Genomic DNA, 21,001 nt, shown 5'->3' with positions numbered 1-21,001 from the left:
TTTTTAACCTTTTTTTTTTTTGAACAAGTTGCATTTGCAGCTACAGCTACAGCTGCCCCAGACAACACAGTGAAGTTCAGGGGCATGCAGGTTGGCTAATGAGGGGCCTGGTGTTGGCGGCAGGGGTCAGACCCATGCCTCCCTCATCCACCCCAGACCAGGTGTTTTATTTCTTTTTCTTACCTGCAGCCCTTCCATGCTGAGGTTGCTCATTCTCCACTCTGCCAGCTCAGTCAGTCATCTGATGGTCAGCACAGGTTCCTGGTGCTTCCCATTATCCCATCCACTAGTACCATCCCAGCAGTCTGCACAGAGCAGACAGATCCTGTCCCTGCCCTTCTGCCTCAAAGGAACAGATGGACCCTTCCCTTTTCCAGTGGCACAGCACCACTGCACTGGGAACTGCTCATAGCACAACGAAGTGCCAAATGGTCTCCATTGCCCAGCCCTGATGTCCCCGCAGTGCCTCACACCTCCCACTTCCACTGTCCTTTCTCCCTTCTCCCAGCACTGGGTGAGGAGTGTCCTCTCATGAGAGCACCCTCCTGCCTCTGGGTCCTTGCCTTTTTGCAGATCTTCAGCAGCAGGCTTCATCAGCCTTGGGGTTCCCCTCTTCACAGTACACAACTTTGACACACCCACTAGGATCGGACAATTACAGAAAAACAGCAGAGGATTTCCACTAACTTGCACCATATTGGCTACGTCTACACTAGCCCAAAAATTCGAAAAGGCCATGCAAATGGCCATTTCGAAGTTTACTAATGAAGCGCTGAAATACATATTCAGCGCCTCATTAGCACGCGGGAAGCTGCGGCACTTCGAAATTGACGCGGCTCACTGCCACGCAGCTCATCCAGATGGGGCTCCTTTTCAAAAGGACCCCGGCTACTTCGAAGTCCCCTTATTCCCATCTGCTCATAGGAATAAGGGGACTTCAAAGTAGGCAGAGTCCTTTCGAAAAGGAGCCCCGCCTGGACGAGCCACATGGCTGCGAGCCGCGACAATTTCAAAGTGTTGCGGCCGCCTGCATGCTAATGAGGCGCTGAATATGTATTTCAGCGCTTCATTAGTAAACTTCTAAATGGCAATTTGCATGGCCATTTCGAAGTTTTGGGCTAGTGTAGACATGGCCATTGTGAGCTTCAATCTTAGTTACTCTGAATACTGGAGAAATTCCAGAAGACTGGAAGAGTGTTAATGTTATGACAATATTCAAAAAGGGTAAGTGGGATGGCCCAGTAACTATAGGCTGTTTAAAAGCAATGGAAAAACTGGCTATGTATAACTATACAATTATACAGGCTACCTATAATTATATGCTGGGCAAAATAATGGAAAACTGATACAGGTTTCAATTAATAAAGAAAAAATATGTCCATCGGCTTGATTTTACGGACAATTGTTCTTGCCAAAAATAACTTTTTTTTTCCTCTGATGAGAGTACATATTTTATTGACAAAGATAACAGATTTTTTTTTAAACAGACTTACTACCTCCTAACATTCTGACTAAAAGCTAGTACAATAAAACATCAACAGAGCACATACTATGTGGATTGAGAACTGGATAGCTGACAGATACCAAAAAGTAGTTATTAATAGGGAATCTTCACTGAAAGGGATTGTTTCTAATGGGGTCTCACAAGGATCAGTACTAGGCCTCATGTTTTTCAAAACTGTCATTAATTGTTTGAAAGTAAAGTCACTGACAAACATTTGCTAATGATTCAAAAACTAGCTCTGTGTTAAATACTAATGACAGCAAAGCAGTCATATAGAACTATCTGGATCCTTTGGTAAACTGGCCTATTCAAACAAAGTATGTTTTAATAGAGCCAAACCATGGGGCTGTAAAAATGTGCAAAGTGAATAGGGAAATTATTTTACTGCTGTGTACAAACATTGGTAAGGGGTACTAAAACACTACATAGAGTTCTGGTATCCTTTTTGTAAAAGGGTGTTAAAGAGGGTGCAGAGAAGAGTCACAGAAATTATTTCAGGACTGGATACAAATGCCTTATAGTGAAACACTCAAAGACCTCAGTTAGCTCATTAAAGAGCAAAAGGTGACTTCATCATAGTGAATAAGTATTTTAACAGACAGAAAATACAACTGAAGGCTCTTTAATCCAGCACAAAAAGATATACAGTAAACTCATATCCAGGAGCTCCTGGACCAGGAGGTTGCCAGATGTTAAAATATTATGGATAATAGAGAGGGATACCTTTGCCACCAGTTCTCTGACAGCAGGGCCAGATAACATCAGTTTGCCATTACTGCCTCTGCACTTGAGCAGGCTGTGGCATGCGACACTACAGCAGCACTTGCCCCAGCCCCCAGAGTACTGCCTCTGCCCGGGCAGCCCACTCCTCACTCCCCACCAGGGTTCAGTAGCTCAGGCTGCCTGTGCTGCTCCATAGAGGGGGCTGACACAAGGCGGCGGACACTCTCCCCTTACTCCTTCCCCCACCAATGGCAGTTACCAAGCAGCCCTGGAGCCTCTGCAGCCCAAGTCCAGGGAGGGATGGGGAGCAGCAGATGCAGCAGCCTCAGCTCAGCTCCCCACTGCATCTCAGCACCAATCCCTTCTCAAGAACAGGAAGCAGCATCAATGGCTCAGAGTGGGATGGGATCCCTTCACCGCCTACGAGCAGCACAACCCCCCGGAGAAGAAACCTAGGCCCTATGATAGCACCTGGTGAGAGTTATTGCTAATGCTGGTTATTTCAGAGTACCGACTGATTGAATACCTGTTAAAACAAAGTTTACTGTAATAAAAATCAATAGCTGGAAACTGAAGTCAAACAAATTCAAACAATCAGGCACTTTAAGCATTAAAACAAGCAGCCAAGACAATCAGTGGATTTTCTATAACTTGGGCCGTGTCTACACGTGCCGGCTACTTCGAAGTAGCGGCGCCAACTTCGAAATAGCGCCCATCATGGCTACACGTGGCGGGCGCTATTTCGAAGTTGACATCGACGTAAGGCGGCGAGATGTCGAAGTCACTATCCACATCAGGAGATGGGAATAGCGCCCTACTTCAACATTGAACGTTGAAGTAGGGAACGTGTAGCCGTTGTGCGTCCCGCAACATCGAAATTGCAGGGTCCGCCATGGCGGCCATCAACTGAGGGGTTGAGAGACGCTCTCTCCAGCCCCTGAGCTCGATGGTCGCCGCGTGCAGCGGCCCCTTAAAGCTGCCCGCCGCCTGCCTTCCTGTGCAGGAAGCTGAGAGCGCGTGCAGGCGGCAGCCCAGCCACGCGGACACCCGGCACGTCTCTGAGCAGCCGGAACAACCCCCCAGCGCTGTGATGGCCGCCCACCAGCCCCCTAAGCGCCCCCAGGGCACACGCCCCAAGGGGAACCAGGGCTCCCAGACCGGCAGCCAGGCCGGGAAGCAGCAACGGGGCCCCTCCTGGATGGAGGCCGAGCTTCAGGACCTGCTGGGGCTCTGGAGGAGGAGGTGCTCCAGGTAATGGGGAGCAAGAGGTGGAACGCAGATGCGTTCGCTCAGCTGGCCGAGGGCCTGGCCGGCCGGGGTCACCCTGCCCGCACTCTGGATCATGTCCGCAATAAAGTGAAGGAGCTGCGGCACGGTTACGGCCGGGCCCGGGATGCGGCCGGCCGATCTGGGGCCGCCCCCATCACTTGCCACTTTTACAGGGAGCTGAGGGCCATCCTGGGCCCCCAGCACACCTCCTCCCCTCCGGCCACTCTTGATACCTCGGCCGACGAGCCCCAGCAGGCCCCGGAGGCGAAGTCCGCCCTGAAGGTAAGCCCCGCACCCCGAGGGCCCCCCCAGGAGCCCACCCCTGGGACGCTGGAGGAGAAGGAGGAGTGGGAGTCCTCCTCCAGCAACGGGGGGCTGCACATCATCCTGCATCAGGGAGCTCCAGCAGGGCGTCCGCCCACCGGGTGTCCCCCGACCATGGGAGTGGACCATCAGGTATGTACCCCCCCGGTGCGCACCCCCGGGGTTGAGGGGTGGGGGTAACAGACATAACCAGAGCCCTCCACATGCCCAGATGACCATGGCCCCAAGGACAGCAGTGGCATGTCCCTCACAGGAGTGCATCAGCCCCTGCCCCCCTAGCAGGACAGTGCCATGCCCCATCCCTGGGGATGGGGGGAGTGGAACCTAGGGTCCCCCGGGGGGAGGGGGTGGGACACCCATCAGCAGCAGCAGCAGCATCTCCCGGGGATGGGGAACCTGCAGCAGAGGGGTGGGGGGACAAGGGCCGCGGCTCGGGGCCCACACTAACGGCTGTCTCCATTTTTCTTCCCCCCCCCGTGTTCCGCAGCTGCACCATCGGAAGGACTGGAGAGCGCTGGCGAGGTGTCAGTGGTCCCGGAGAGCCCACCGGGGCCATCACTCCAGGCCAGCCCCTCGGCAGAGCACCGACCAGCCCCACGGTGGGGACGACGGCAGATCCAGCCCCACTCCTGGACAGCGACGGACCCCCAGCTGCTGGCGATCCACCATTGGCAGCTGGAGGTCTCCGAGCAGCGCCTGTGGGTGGAGGCGCGGCACCTTCAACTTCAGGAGCGGGCGCTGGCCTGACGCCAGGAGGCATGGGGGGCCTTTATGCGGATATTCAAGCGTATCGCGGACTACCTGGTCCCCCATGCCGCACCGGCAGCCGCTCTGCCCACCCTGCCTGCTCCACCCGCCGCTCCACCCGCTGCCGCACCACCACCCACCACCGAGGGCCCTTCCGCCGAGGGGGACCTGGGGCCAGCTGACACCCGCCGGCCTTATCTCCCGGTCTGCCCGGCCCCCAGCCAGCCCCAGCCAGGGCTGAGGCCGAGGCTGCCCACACCCAGCGCTGGACATTAGGGGGTGTGGGGCCAGGACATGGCCCCCCCCCTTTGTATATATATCCCCTTCAGTTTTATCTTCTTTTGTAAATAGTTTCTATTAGACCCCTGTTGTTATGCTGATACCTGCCCCCCCATGTACATAGTTCTCCCCTTCCTTGTCTTCCCCTTTTTTTCTTTCATCTTATCTGACTTATAATAGATATATATGTAATATTTATTTGGCCTGTAAATAGTTAGTTAAGATAATAATAATGAGAGTTCAACATATATCTGGTTTGACGAACAAATGTCTGCTTTTATTTACAAGAAAAGTGGGGGGGGGTGCTCTTGGGTGCTCTGTGGTGTTGGCGTAGGGGCAGGAAGTGTTGTGGAGGATGGCGGAGGTGCAGTGGGGGGCCTGCCAGCGTTCACCCCACGGCCTCATCGAAATGGGCCCACAGGGCCTCCCGGACCCAGGTCCCTTCGGGGTCCACCTGGCGACTGGGGGCAGCGGGTGGCTGCACATCAGCCCTGCCAGCCTCCACAGCCCAGCCCTGAAAGAAGGCCTCCCCCTTGCTCTCAACGAGGTTGTGGAGGGCGCTGCATGCGCTCACAATTTGGGGGATGTTGGTGGGGTCCTCATCAAGGCGGGTGAGGAGACACCTCCAGTGCCCTTTGAGGCGCCCAAATGTGCGCTCCACCAGCTGGTGCGCATGGCTCAGGCGCATGTCGAAGCGCTCCTGGCTGGCTGACAGGTGGCCCGTGTAAGGGTGCATGAGCCAGGGCCGGAGAGGGTATGCCGCATCTGCGATGACGCAGAGGGGCATGGTGGTGTCCCCCACAGGGATCTCCCGCTGTGGGATGTAGGTCCCTGCCTCCAGCCGGCGGCACAGGCCCGAGTTCCAGAATACCCGGGCATCGTGGGTGCTGCCAGGCCAGCCCACATAAAAGTCCAGGAAATGGCCCTGGCTGTCCACCAAGGCCTGGAAGACCACTGAGTGGTAGCCCTTCCTGTTTAGGTAGCATCCTCCACTGTGCTCTGGGGTGCGGATGGGGATGTGGGTCCCATCCAGAGCCCCGAAGCAATTGGGGAAGCCCGCGATGGTGGCATCCAGGTCCCCAAGCCACACAAGCCTGTGGAGGAGCAGGGCATTGATGGCGCGGATGGCCTGCAGGGGAAGCACATGGGAGAGCTCCAATTAGGGGTGTGCAGGGTGTGTGTGGCCCTCCCCTGCCAGGGTCCCCCTCCCCTACCCTCCCCGGGCTGCCTCCCCCTCCCCCGTGGGTCCTCTTACCTCCATGAGGACAGCCCCGACGGTGGCCTTGCCGACGCCAAACTGCTGGCCCATGGATCGGTAGCTGTCTGGAGTGGCCAGCTTCCAGACAGCGATGCCGACCTGTTTCTCCACACTGAGGGCACACCGCATGAAGGTGTCCTGGTGCCTCAGTGCGGGGGTAAGCCACTGGCATAGCTCCAGAAATGTCTGGCGGCTCATCCGAAAGTTCTGGAGCCAGCGGTCGTCGTCCCACTCTCCGAGCACCAGCCGCTCCCACCAGTCGGTGCTCGTGGGGTAGCTCCACAGCCGGCGGCGTATGAGGCGGGGGGGGGGGTGCTGCAGGGTTGGGGGTTGCGTCCTCCTCCCCTGCGGGCAGCTCCTCCTCTGTGGCAAGGATGTGCTCAGCTGCCTCCTGCATGGCATAGAGCAGGGCGAGCACTGCTCCTATGGGGCGGCTGGGTGGACCTCTGGCTGCTGCTGCTGCCGCTGCTGCCGGGCATCCATGACTGCGGCGCTTGAGGTGTGCATGCCTGTGGCGCTGCAGACCGCATGCTGGGCAGGCTGAGTGTGTCTGGGAGGGGCCCTTTAAGGGAGTGGCTAGCTGTTGCCCCGGAAGTGCTAGTCCGCCCTGTGACCCTGTCTGCAGCTGTTCCTGGCACCCTTATTTGAATGTGTGCTACTTTGGCATGTAGACATTCCCTCGCAGCACCTATTTCGATGTGGTGCTGCCCAACGTCGACGGCACCAGCCCTGGAGGACGTGTAGACGCTATTCATCGAAATAGCTTATTTCGATGTCGCTACATGTAGCGTTCATGTGTAGACGTAGCCTTGGTGTCTTCAGATGGATGTCTTCCTGGAAGATATGCTTGAATCAAAGTTACTGGGCTCAATGGAGGGCTCTGGATGAAAATTAATAATCCGTAATATTAAAGAAATCAGAAAAGATCTAATGGCCTCTTTTTACCCTGAACTACAAACTATGTTCCTAGCTCTAACCTAAATTCCCTGTAGTAACAGAGAAATAGCCGTGTTAGTCTATATACTATAAAACAAAAAAGCAGTCCAGTAGCACTTTAAAGACTAACAAAATAATTTATTAGTTGGTGAGCTTTCATGGGATAGACCCACTTCTTTCCAAATTTCCTGTGTAACTTCTCAGAGCCACTTCAACTCTCTGCTTCAGTTTCCCCATCAATAAAATGGAGATAATACCATATACTCACATGGATAATGCAAGGCTCACTTAATTAATATTCCTGCATTCTGAGAACTGTGGACGGAAAGTGTAGTGAAGTTGTAGTAGTATTTGAAATCACAAATAAGTGCAGCAAAGTTTATGTAGCCCTAGACAATTCAACCTTAAAAAGTATTATCTACAGATGCTACCTGGGAATCCATAAATAGTTGAAAACTACTAAGATTATGAGCCTTATTAGCAGACAGATATACCATCAAACGAGGATCACAGTTATACTATCTCCTTTGTACCTTTTTTCTTATCCACCATGAACATCCCAGATATATCTTGAACGAGTGTCAAAAATATAGCTTTCATTCAACCCCTAACTAGGGCCAAGTATTAGGAAAAGCAAAGAGCCCACACCATATTAATCTAAGGAAAAGCGACAAAACTGAAGAGGGACATGAAAATACTGAAGGCACAATTGCCTAGACCATCTCACCAACTCTCAGAGTAACTCTCAATATTCAGCACCATAAATTTGTCACATTTTTAATTAAAAAAAATCACAGAGTAGTCTCCATAAATTTAGAAAAATACATGGGTGTCATGGTCCCCCATTCTTTATGAAAATTGGTTTATATGTATATGCATAAGTTGAAGTCGCCTTCATGTAAAACAGGAAATGTAATATTAAATGTACAGTTATAATTTGCAGAATGTGTATATCCTATTTTTATGCATGTATCATTCTTATATGTAAAGTTTGAAATATGAAGTGTAGATCTGTTTATAATTCAAAACAGGCTAATGAGGGCCATCACTGATGCCTTGGAACCTGGCTGCCCTCAATAATCAAGTCAATAACCTGTGAATAGCCCTGTTTGGTCTGTAAGCCCAAACTGTTGCTGGTCCTAGAAAGACATGACTAGAACACCTGCTGCTGATACTCATTTTGGATCTGGTAATTTTCCACTCAGTGTGAGAAAAGTTTGAACTAAGCACAAAGTATTCTTGGTTTAGACAAAAAGGATGGGGGCAGGAGACAAAGAATTGGCCAGACACCAGAAAACACTTAAACCCTCACTCACCATCTACTATGCCTTCTAGAAACATCTAAAACTGGACAGGATGAAGGATTAGGCCAAAGCTAGGATGCTGCTTAGCTTGTGAAAGAGATGTTTACAACAGCTGTCTAGGGTAAGAATTTACATGTAACATGTTTCCTAGTGGATTAGCTCTAGCGAAACAGTTTTGGTTCATTTTAATTTAGTAAGTTTGATATGACTTTTTTCTTACAACCACTTAAATTCTCTTTTTTATGCTTAATAAAAACACTTTGTTCATTATCAAGCCCAGTGTAAAGAACTGTTACCTGAGGGGAGGGAACAACTGCTATGCATTGATAAAGGGGACAGACTTAATAGTGTTCTCTGTGTAAAACTTTTAAAGACAGATTTGTTTGGAGTTTCAGTCCCTTTTGGGGCTTAGTTTTCTGGATGCTGAGCCCTTAGAACTGAGTCCTCCTAAAGTTGAACTAGTTAAGTGTCTGTGTTGCTTTGTAGGGAGACAGTAACCCCAATTCTGTGCCTTGTCTGGGGGAAACCAGAGGATCTGGCCCAGCAGGACAGGGAGCCCCAAAGAACAAGAAGGTGGGTATCAGTGGCAGGAGCAGCACACCAAGGGACAACCTTAAGGGGCATTCTTTGAGTCACTCCATCACAATGGGTATACAGGTTAAACCTCTCCAATCCAGAACTCTTTCATCCAGCTACATCCATAATCCAACATGACTTTAATTAGCCAGATGACCACTTATCACGGGTGAGGCCAAGCTTCCTGTGGTCTTATAATGTTTGTCTATGACTTCCAGTATGGTTTTTCAGTGTTCTGTACTCTTATACAACTGTAATTTACCCCCCAAATGTCTTCCAAGAGCCCAGTAAGCAGTGGAAGAGTTAACAATGTGCCAGACCTCCAGTGGTCCAGCAAATTCTCTCATTTGGCAGTGGTCAGGTCCTGGAGGTATCAGATTAGAGAGGTTCAACATGTATAAGAAATAGTGTCTAAATTAATGGGAATGACTCACAGTGAGAGAGACTGTCAGGTCCTGACTCTCAGGGACAGCGGGTGCCTAACAGAGGTCCCAAACCACACTCAATCCACAATGACAACTCCCACCCTGCAAGACTGGGTCCAGCTGTCCACTCCAGGCATTGAGACCTGATGCACAGAGACCCAGCTTCTCTTCATTGTGACAAAGGAGCTGCCAGGCAAAATTTGAGCAAAGACCAAGAGACATCATTTGATCATCATATCTGATCTTCAAAATAATGGAGGCTGTACAATTTCTGCAAAATATTTTTAAGAAAAACATCTTAGTGTGATTTAAACACTGCTCATAATGGAAAGGCCATGTGGTAGTGGTGGTGGTGATGCTGCCTCTTCCACTCCTACTTGTTCTATTCAATATCTTCATCAAAAATTTAGATATTGGCATAAAGAATACACTTATTAAGTTTGCAAATAATACCAAGGTGGGAGGTATTGCAACTGCTTTGGAGGATAGGGTCAGAATTCAAAATGATCTGGACAAAATGCAGAAATGGTCAGAGTTAAACAGGATGAAGTTTAATAAGGACAAATGCACAGTATTCCACTTAGGAAGGAACAATCAGCTTCATACATACAAAATGGGAAGTGACTGTCTAGCAAGGAGTACTGCAGAAAGGGAACTAGGGGTCATAGTGGACCCACAAGCTAAATATGAGTCAATAGTGTGATGCTGTTGTAAAAGAAGCAAACACTATTATGGGATGCATCAACAGGAATGTTGCAAGCAAGACATGGGAAGTCATTCTTCTGCTCTACTCAGCACTCATTAGGGCTCAGTTGGAGTATTGCATCCAGTTCTAGGCACCACATTTGAAGAAAGATGTGGAGAAATTGGAGAAGATCCAGAAATGAGCAACAAAAATGATTACAGGACTAGAGAACATGAGCTATGAGGGAAGAGTGAAAGAACCGGGCTTGTTTAGTTTAAAAAAGAGAAAGCTTAGAGGGGCCATGATAGTGGTTTTCAAGAATCTAAAATAGGGTTACAAGGAGGAGGAAGAAAAATTGTTCTCCTTGGTCTGTGAGGAGAAGACAAGGAACAATGGGCCCAAACTGCCGCAAGGAAAGTTTAGGTTGGACATTTGGAAAAACTTCTTGTCAGGGTGGTTAAACACTGGAATAAACTAGCTAAGAAGGCCATGTAATCTCCATCACTGGAGATATTTAAGAGCAGGTTAGATAGCCATCTGTCGGGGACAGCGTAGATGGTTCTTGGTCCTGCCATGAGAGTAGGGGACTGGACCCAATGACCTCTCAAAGCCCCTTCCAGTTCCAGTGTTTCTATGATTCCATACCTCTTGGAGCATAGGCCATTGAAGATCATTTGCCAGCATTCCCTGTCCTGGGCAATCTTCCAGTTCTCACCAGGTGCATCCCATTTTTTAGCATCTGCCTCCTGGTATTTGGCATAATGGATGGTTTGAATAGGAGAGACAGACCCCCACAGAGAATGGGTGGATAATATAGCAGATTGGTGTATTGTTAGTCTACAGAAACTAAGCCACTGCACAATGGACAGGGAAAGATGGAAGGAAATAGTGAGGGAGGCATCAGACATGAACGGGAGCTGAGCCCATGGCTGCTGTTGATGATGATAATGATGCTGATTCAGATCTCTACACCAGATGTTTCTTGGGCACTGCTTTTCCTTTTTCCTTGTGGGTTCTAACTTAAGGCTTGCCTTGTGATGGTGGTGGTTGGTTTTCTGAGGGTGTATCCAATCCATTTCCATCTTCTCTTCCTGATTTCTTCTTTGGCAGAAAGTTGGGGAGTCAGTTGCCACAGATCTTGGTTGTTAATCACAGAATTCTAGGGCTGGAAGGGACCTCAGGAGGTCATCTAGCCCACCTCCCCCCAACCTAAAGCAGGATCAATCCCAACTAAATCATCCCAGCCATGACTATGTCAAGCCAGGACTTAAAAACCTCTAGGGATGGAGATTCCACCACCACTCTCAGTAAGTCATTCCAGTGCTCCACCACCCTCCTGGTAAAGTAGTTTCTCCTAATATCCAATGTACACCTCTCCCTTTTGTAACTTCAGACCATTGATCCTTGTTCTGTCTCTCTCCATCCTCTTTAGAGCCCCCTTTCAGGAACTTGAGGGCTACTATCAAAACACCCCTCAGCCTTCTCTTCTGCAAACTAAATAAGTTCAGCCTCTCTCAGTCTCTCCTCACAGTTTTGTGCTTCTTCCCCTTAATCATTTTCATTGCCTTTTGCTGAACCTGCTCCAGTACATCCACACCCTTTCTATTCTGGGGGGGGCCCACAACTGTACGCAATACTCCAGATGTAGCTCCATCAGTGCCGAGGAGAGGGGAGTAATAACTTCTGTGGATGTGCTGGAAATGCTTCTCCTAATGCACCCCAATATGCCATTAGCCTTTTTGGCTACAAGGGCACACTGTTGACTCATATGCAGCCTCTTATCCAGTATAATTCCCAAGTTCTTTTCTGCTGCACTACTATTTAGCCAGTCAGTCCCCAGCCTGTAACAGTGCTTAGGATTCTTACGTCCCAAGTACAGGACTCTGCACTTCTTGTTGAGCCTCATCAAATTTCTTTTGGCCCAATCCTCCAATTTGTCCAGGTCAATCTGGACCCTATCCCTACCCTCCAAAGCATTTACCTGACCCCCTAACTTGGTGTCATTTGCAAATTTGCTGAGGGTGCAATCCAACCCCTCCTCCAGGTCATTAATAAAGATGGTGAATAGTACTGGCCCTAGAACTGATTCTCGTGGCACTCCACTTGAATCCCACCACCAGCCCTTATTGTTACCCTTCACATTCCTTGCTAGCTGCAATTCCAACTGTACTTTTGCTTTCCTGATTACTCCCTGGCATTCTCCAGCAATATATTTATACTCCTCCTTAGTCATCTGTCCAAGTTTCCACTTCTTATATGCATCCCTTTTGAGCTGGAGCTTGCCAAGGATTTCCCTGTTAAGCCAAGCTGGTTGCCTACCATGTTTGCTTTTCTTACTGAGCAGTGGGATGGTTTGTCCCTGTGCCTTCAATAAGGCTTCTTTAAAATATTGCCAGTTCTCCCAAACTCCTTTCCCCTTCATATCTGTTTCCCAAGGGATCCTGTCCATCAGTTCTCTCAGGGAGTTGAAGTCTGCTCCTTGGAAATCAAGAGTCTGTATTTTACTGCTCAGCTTTCCTCCTTTTGTCAGGATCCTGAAATCTACCGTCTCGTGGTTGCTGCTATGCTATGCCATTTTTTTGCCCGGTCACCCAGTTTTGCAAGATCCTTTTGTAGCTCTTCGCAGTCTGACTAGGAGTTAACTATCTTGAGTAATTTGGCATCATTTGCAAATTTTGCCATCTCACTGTTTGCCCCTTTCTTCCACATGATTTATTAATATGTTGAATAGGACTGGTCCCAGTACAGACTCCTGGGGGGGACATCGCTATTTACCTCTGTTCATTTCTGAATAACCAGCTTTCAAAATGTCAAGTTTTCCCTCAGCCTTCCCAATTTCTACTTTTCAAGAATATGTAGTTAGAACAAGAATCTGAAAAAAAATTGAAGTAATGTTGAAATAGCAAAATAATGTGAGATAACACATTTTTATATTTAACCCAATAAAACCCTCCATTTCTGCATTTGGCAACTGAATTTTCACTTTGACTGCACTGCTATGCTTTTGAAGGCAGAAGGTACTGTTCGCAGGCTAACAACTCCAGATAATACTGAAGCTGCCTTGACATAATTAATAACTTTACTTCCGAATCTAAGCTTCAAGACAGAGAGACAGACTAGCCCGTCATCATAAAATAAACAGTTCCTTGAGAAAGGGCCTAATAATTGCTCCTGTCGATCTGACCAGCTGCTCTTGAAGTTAGCCCAACTTCTCTAGATAGTCAGGGAGAAAGAATGGGCTGAAACCAAGACAAGACACCACATTTATTTCTGGATCCCATCCATCTATCCTGCCCACTGTACAAAACTGCTATCAAAAGGCAACCAAACCAGGACAACTTCAATCAATCTCATCCATGTGAAACATACAGTGAAAAACTTAAGCAAGAAACCTTTCACTCTGTTTCCAGATGAAAGGAGCCCAGATTTATCAGACTGACCAGCATATGGTAGAGTTATGCCGCTTACAACTTTGGATGCTGTAGGAAAATAAAACGTTACTGGTAACTCCCTTAGCTTAAATTTAGATTTAAAATTTCTTTAAGTTGAATGCAGTCAAACAGAGCAGAGTTGAAACTGGTATTTTACTGTCTTTTCTTTTCCTTTGATTTGTCATGCATTACCAGACTACCACAGTAACATTCCTTGATTAAATGACAGCGGAGAGCATTTAGGAGATCCTATTTCAACAATCACAGATAAACTGACTAATTATGATGTCCTACAAGACCACCAAAAGAAGTTTCTCAGTGCTTTATAGAGCCTGTCTCAAGTAGTTCAGAAACTAAGCAGATTTGTTAATCTCAGAGCAGATTAACAAAATATATAAAGGTTGAACCTCTCTCATCCAGGAACATCCGTAATGCCCATGATTTTAATTAGCTGGACAATCACTTATCATGGGTGAGAGCAAGTTTCCCACAGTCTCATACAGTTTGTTTACAGCCACCAGCCCTGTCTCTCTGTGTTCTGTGCTGTTATTCAGCTCTAATCTACCCCCTAAATGTCTTCTGAGAGCCCAGTAAGCCATAGAAGTGTGTTGGTAACATTGCTAGACAGTATTGACCGCCTGTGGCCCAGCAAATTCTCTCATTCCAGAACAGTCAGGTCCCAAGGTCCCCAGCAGAGAGAGATTGGACCTGTATTATTCCCTGAAAAGAACAAAGATGAAGGTAGGTTCTTTTTTGTTTTAACGTGTTTTCTTTATAATACTCTGACCTGTAGAATAAATGTGCTTGCTTTGACAGAGTTGTGGGTTAATTTGCAGTTCCTGGCAATTACAAAAGTCAAACTTCAGAGAGTGGAACACACAGACAATAGCCTGTTCCAATAGTCTGGTTTGCTGAGAAGTGTGCAGCATGAAAAACACCCCAGTCAGAAGGGAGTGAAGCAATGGTGAGGAGCTTTTAAATGGGTGCCCTTAGTGGACCAATAGGGGAAAAATACATGTGCAGCTGTCCTGAAACTGACATTTATTTAGAGACCTCCTGAGAACAATATCTATTTGAATCACAGGTGCTGTGGCTGTGTTCAAATACCACCTGGAAACCTGCTCTGACTCCAGTAGAGGCCAAGCACGATCTAGAATATTTGTTATCATTCAAAGAGTTCAATGTCAGATACTAGAAGGCAAAATATTTCAAAGTAGTTTTAATTTATCCTTCAGTTATGTGACCTTGAACAATTTTAATTTGTTTACAAGAACAGTTCATGAAAATTTCTAACAACATAAGACTGTTGTAAACCAAAGCTGTTGACACTTGAGATGAACTAGGAATAGAAAAACAATGTGAGTGAGGTAGTATATTTAAATGGACTATTTAAATTTTTTCTTCAGAACAGAAGACTGCATAAAAACAAAATCTGACTCATTAAAATATCATATCGAGTATTTCTACAAAAATCATGATTTCAGTATAAGTTACTGTTTTAATGAGTTTTTTTAATTTAAGAATTATTTAATCAAATTTACTGGATGAGCTAAAGAACAGTGAGATGTGAACAACAAAATAAAATAAAATAAAATTGTCACTACTGTCCTTTCATACTTAATACTCTCTCGTCCTCAAAACCTAAAAAGGACAGAATCATCATAAAAGGACAAGTATGAAAATTATCTTGTTTGCTAAGCCAAATGTTTACGTCTTTCTCACAGCTACAGCAATTGACGTATTTTGTTTATTTTTAACAGGTGAAAGTACATGGACTATAGTGATTCTTTCTAGAGGACACTTCAAATACATTTTATTGTCTCAGCAGTTGAAGGAGGGAATAAGCACGACAGCGTGATATTTCTTGTACCTCAAGACAAATATTAACTTGTTACTTTCTGAAGTTTATTGGCTCTGAAGCGAAAGGAAGCCAAGCTCAATGCTGTCATCCAAAGCAGCAAGTGACATCCCGCCAGCCAAGGGAAATCTGACAAAACTGACTCCTCTCCAGCACACACAAGAAAATATTGGTATGACTAGTTCATCAGTGAACTGTCATAGTTAAGAAATGTGGGATATAAGGCAGAGGTCCACAAACTCTTGGACATACCTCCCTAGGGGTGCATGGAGATAAAATTCAGGGAGGCATATGTCAAGACCCAGGTCAGCTCCCACTGAGAGCAGGGAGGGAGCACAACCCAGCTCTGCCCTGACCCCAGCCACAGCTCTGCCCCTACACCCTCTAGTCCCAGCTCCCCCCACACTTCTACCTTCAGCCCAAGATGATGTGGTTCAAGGGGGAGGCAGGACCAGCAGATTCCTTTAATGGCAAGAAGGGAACAACAGAAAAAGTATGGGTGCTACTAATCTAAGGAGTGGCTTTATCAATTACTGAGAAAATGGGAAACAAAGCCTCTAAGTTGGGGAAAAGGAAATCAGGGCTTCTGCAGATCTAAATCTAAAAGACATGACTGGAAGATAAATGAAGGTCATAATCTGGACTGAAGGAAAGAACGTAACCTCAGAAAGGAAAATATAAAAACTTCCCTTTAAGAACCTCATCAAATCCAGCCACGTTGTACTTTATGAAAGATCAAACATCAACCTATTGTCACAATTTAAAATTTGTCAGAAATAGCTGTTAACCTGAAGTACACACATACTCACGTAGGAAAAGTATCTTGGCAAATTTTTGTCCATATTGACGTGTACCTTCAGTTCCAGTCATATTGCATGACTAAAATAATAAATTTTAACCTGAAATCTTACTTCCAATTAGACTATTTAGGAGGAATGTTTCACTTAAGAGTTTTTAGTTGCCTAAGAAATATTTTTAAATTCTCATACAGCAGTATTTTCCTTGTCTTTTTCTTACATCTATAGTGGTTTTTGATATAATGGGACAGGAAAACTTATTTTTAATTTCTTCCCGCAGCTTCACCTTCAATTATTGCTTTAAAATCATCATTAAGAGTAGTTCATCCACTGCAACATTCAATTATCACTACATTTTCAAGGCAGTTTAGTATAAGCTGAATAAAAAGTTACAGTTGCATTAGATTCTGCTTCATTAGGGAAGAACAATGTATAGATATTTTACAACATAATTTTTGTGCTCCACACCTGTATCTTTTATGTTTCACTCCAAATAATCCATTTACAAGAAATTCACAACTAATACATTGAGCTGTTTAGCTTCCAATCTGTTTGTTCCATAACAGAAACGGGTGAAAAATGTATTCAAAATGTCTTTTAAATGCCTCCTAGCAAAACTTTTCTTTAAGCACAACCAAGTATTTTAATCAACCAAAAAGAATAAGCATTTTTACAGGCAGAGAGAGTCCATTTTAGCACCAGTATGGTAAAATAAGGAACATGTAAATTTGAAAATTTAAAATTATTTACACACACGCTCTTCATCATTATGTAAAATCCAAAGTTAGAATATTAAGCCACCAATTCAATCAACCACAGCATAACTGAGAATTCAAATGTTTTTATTTACCTTGAAAACAAGTTAAGAATGAACTCCAAGGTAACTTGATTACCTCACTTTCACTTGAGACATAAATATCAGGTCTCATTTTCACAGTACCTTAAAATAAAAACTAACTGATTTAAATATTTTCAATAACTGTACATACCTAGTAAGAACAAATACTAAACATATCAGTTGTGCTTTATGTGCTCAACTGTAAAGGTCAAAAAAACTACTTAAAATTGAAAAGAGGTGTACTTCAGTAAGAAATAAAAAAAAATCATTTTGATCTCACAGCACTAATTTCCATTTTCTTTACATCACTCTCCATCTCCACTCAGTTTGAGTTCTAATCAACAACCACTTCACAGTTAACATTTCATGAAATAACGCAGTTGATGTAATCAGGTCCAGCTAAACATTTTCCTAAAGATGTTTCCATCATCTACATTCCTTGCAAATGTTCTACTTTCCTCCATCACAATTTCTCACTAAAGAATAAACACACTACTTCATCTTCAATGATATTTTGATTAAAACATAAATGGAGTTTTTGGTTAACACAACATGCCTTGGTCTGGGGAAAAAAAATCACTTAACCTGCTCATTTTTCTATATTTGACAGTATTCATCAACAAACTGAATTCTCTTTGGATGAAATGTTGACTATGACAATACAAGCTAAAACCTAAAAGCTCATCAAGCAGTGTGGAAAAAAATAACAAAGTACAAAATCTTCTTGCTAATGAATATTTATTGCATTTCTATATTTCACCACTCCTCTGTTTACATAAAGGACTGAAGCCTACACTCCTCTCTCATATTATTAAGCCACCATACAATGATGGATTTAATTGCCCTGAAAACCATGACACCAATAAATGAAAGCTTCAAGCACTCAATATTTAAAATGAAAAATCCTACGTGCACCCCCCCCATTTTTTGTTGCTGTTGTGTGCGCGCGCAATGGTATAATAGTATATAAGTAGACAATTAAAGCAGATATATCTCTAAACCTCGTGTTTTCAGGCTACAAATGTTATGCGGTGACATCCTCAATCTCATCAAATCTGTGTCACTTTAAACCCTGCATTCCAATGGGACACAAAACAGAATAGGAAGACCACACAGTTCATTTCTTCCCCACTAATTTACACAACAATCCATTTTTATTCTCCACCGTTTGTCCCCACACACTCCTTTACATTAAGCACACATTCCTGCACTCTTTGCTGCAAACGAGAAGCATCCCTTCAATTTAAAAATAGCCCTTCTGAATCAACCTGCATGGATTTTCAAGAGACTATTAAAACCAATGTTTAAAATACAGCCTTTATATAGAAGAACTATAATAAATAACCTTAATCGAGAACCCAATGGTTTAATTCCCCTTTTGCACTGAATGGAAATGTAAATGTTGGAATGGAACCCACTTTCTTACCTCTCCCAACTACATGTTCTTGCCAGATCCTCTGTTTCCCTCATGCCAGTTCCCTTTATGGTTGCCAAGTCTCCCTATGACTCCTTCCTATCATCTGCCAGCTATACCATAGCCCCTGCCAATTCCTCTCACCCTTGCCAGCTATTTCCTTAGCAGCTGCCCTCATGCTGCCTCCCTATACCACCTATTCCAGCTCTCCACATACAACCTGCCTTCTTTACAAATTCCTGCATTGAACATATGTATTGTTTTTACAGGTGAAGTGTAGCCTATCACAAGAGTCAGGGCACATACAGTAGTACTCATTATTCCAGCTTCCTGCATTCTGTCTCCAGCTCTATTATCTTTCTTTCTAGTTCCCCACTGTTCTCCCACGGCCATCCCACAAGCTCTCTCCTGCTACCTCCTCCATTTCCCCAAATGCTCTCACATTCCAGCTCTTCACATGTGCTCCATGCCTACCAGACTCTTCCTGCTAGAATACTTTCCTATTCCCCTCAAACCCCCAAAAAGGCCTCTCCTACCAAACACTTTTGGTTACCTCTCATACATACCAGCTTCCTTCATGCCACCCCCACACACACAGCAGCTGCCCCCAAGGGCAGTTCCCCCCCCCCCGCATGCCAGTTCCTTCCACATACCAGTTTCCCCATATATCATCATGGCAGACCTCTACCAACATGCTATCCCTTGGCAGTCCACTGCATCCATGTCCTGTACATTAGCTCCCCCAACATATGCCCCATGCCAGCTGACCTCAAGCCACCTCTGCCCTCCCTCACTTGTCTCTATGCAGACTCCCTCTCTAACCCATGTCCTAAAACCAGTTCCCGATACAACTCTTATGCCACATATCAGCTTCCCATACATGCACCTTACCAGCCTTTCACACACCATGCATCACGCCAGCTCCCCTCACACAGACCTGGCCCCATACCAGTTCCCCTCCATGCACCCTGCCCTATAACAGTTCCTTCCACACAGACCCTGACCCCATACCAGCTCCCCCCCTACAGTCCCTGACCCCATACCAGCCCCCTCCCACACACCCTGCCAGGCCTCCTCACAATCCCCCTCCCCCAGATCATCCCCCCTGCTGCCAGCTCCGCCCCACACACACGCCGCCCCGTGCCAGCCCCCCATCGCGCCCCGCCCCCGCATCAGCCCCCCAACGCGCCCCCCATGACCCCCGCCCGGCCGTCCCTGACGGTCCCCGGGGGGAATCTCCTCCCCGCTCACCTGCGGGAGCAGGAGGCGGCGGCTGGTCTCGGCGGCGGCGTCCCCACTCCCGGTGTCCGTGGCGGTGGCTGCGCGGCTTCCCTCTCCTCCGCCTCAGCTCCTGTCTCTTCCCGCAGCAGCCAGCGAGTGGGGGGAGGGGACAAACCGAGGGGAGGGGGGAAGAGTACCACCAGCGGGACCGTTAGAGACGAGCCATGAACTACAGCTCCCGGCAGGCCCAGCTCCCGCACGGCGTGGCTGCCAGAGGGCAGCGGCAGCGGAGCATGCTGGGAGTTGTAGTCTTCCCCTCAAAATTGGCCCTCTTCCTCAGGAGCCGGGATTGGCAATGCATGCTGGGATTTGTAGTATCAGAGCATTAGCACGGTGGGAGCTGTAGTACTTCAGGCTAAGCACCGTCTTCCCACGGGCTGGAGGAACAAGCCTGAACGTTGCATGCCGGGAGTTGTAGTAAAGAGGGGAGGAATAGGCATTGTTGTCGAGCATGCTGGGAGTTGTAGTCTTCCATTGACCGCGACAGTCTGTGACCCCCACCATACAGAAGCGCAGCCTGCTCGGTCACGTAGTCAGCGCGCCAGGGGCGAGGAAGGCGGAGAGCAGGCGGACAGGCAGCCTCATGAGCTGGGCACGCGCGACATGTTCATGGTGCTCAGCATGCTGGGAAGTGTAGTCACAGAGACTGTGAAGCATGGCATGCTGGGACTTGTAGTGTGGAATGCAGCATGCTGGGACTTGTAGTCATTGTGTGAAAGACCCAGCAGCTGGTGCAGCCTGAGTCTGTGCTCACGAAAGCTCATGCTCAAAACTTTTCTGTTAGTCTATAAGGTGCCACAGGACCCTTCATTGCAGTATCAGAGGGGTAGCCCAGTTAGTCTGTATCCACAAAGACAATGAGAAGTTATGTGGCACTGTATAGACTAACAGATATTTTGGACCATAAGCTTTCTTGGGCAAAGACCCACTTGGTCAGACACATCTGCTTATGCGCCAGTAAATCTGTTGGTCTATATGGTGCCACAGGGCTTCTCCTTGGTTCTCCTGGAGAACGGAACCCTGTACTGGCTGATCCACTGCACACCACGAACAAGCTAGCTTCATTGTATGGATGTGAGAAGTGGCAGGCTAAAAAAATCTTCAAATCACAAGCTACGGACATTCACAAACAGATGCCTGAGGTACATCCTTCACATCAAATGGCAAGACTTGGTCACGAATGAAGAGCTTTGGAACAGAGCAGGACAAGAACCAATTGACACTGAAATCAAGAGAAGAATGTGGAGATGGCTAGGTCACACTCGCAGAAAACCTTCATGCAGCATCAAGTTCACACACAGAACCCACAAAGAAAACACAAAAGAGGAAGATCTTGGACAACATGGAGAAGG

General features: G+C 46.7%; 1 protein-coding gene across 5 annotated transcripts in view; it reads right to left on the bottom strand.

Moving 5' to 3' along the window:
* Positions 1–19,756, bottom strand: part of FAM168A (family with sequence similarity 168 member A) — a 439,787-nt gene extending 420,031 nt beyond the window's left edge. For 4 of the 5 annotated variants that reach the window (XR_012642790.1, XM_074979688.1, XM_074979517.1 and 1 more), the window contains exon 1: positions 19,620–19,756. The gene's annotated coding sequence lies outside the window, so the exon portion shown is untranslated. The remainder of the gene's footprint in view (positions 1–19,619) is intronic. The other variant, XM_074979597.1, reaches the window with a different exon arrangement.
* Between the last annotated feature and the right edge of the window lie 1,245 nt (positions 19,757–21,001).

The sequence above is a fragment of the Carettochelys insculpta genome, chromosome 1 (genome assembly GCF_033958435.1).
Source record: "Carettochelys insculpta isolate YL-2023 chromosome 1, ASM3395843v1, whole genome shotgun sequence".
Classification (NCBI taxonomy): domain Eukaryota; kingdom Metazoa; phylum Chordata; order Testudines; family Carettochelyidae; genus Carettochelys; species Carettochelys insculpta.
The sequence above is the reverse complement of the archived record's forward strand: the minus strand, read 5'-3'. Positions and strand labels throughout refer to the sequence as shown.